Consider the following 251-nt stretch of genomic DNA (forward strand, 5'->3'; position numbering starts at 1 on the left):
CTCTCCCTCTGCTCCTCTCCCCACTCTCTCTAATAAACAAATAAAATCTTTAAAAAATGGACTTGAGGGGCGCCTGGGTGGCACAGCGGTTAAAGCGTCTGCCTTCGGCTCAGGGCATGATCCCCGCGTTATGGGATCGAGCCCCACATCAGGCTCCTCTGCTATGAGCCTGCTTCTTCCTCTCCCACTCCCCCTGCTTGTGTTCCCTCTCTCACTGGCTGTCTCTATCTCTGTCAAATAAATAAATAAAA

The sequence above is a fragment of the Ailuropoda melanoleuca genome, chromosome X, assembly GCF_002007445.2.
Source record: "Ailuropoda melanoleuca isolate Jingjing chromosome X, ASM200744v2, whole genome shotgun sequence".
Taxonomy (NCBI): Eukaryota; Metazoa; Chordata; class Mammalia; order Carnivora; family Ursidae; genus Ailuropoda; species Ailuropoda melanoleuca.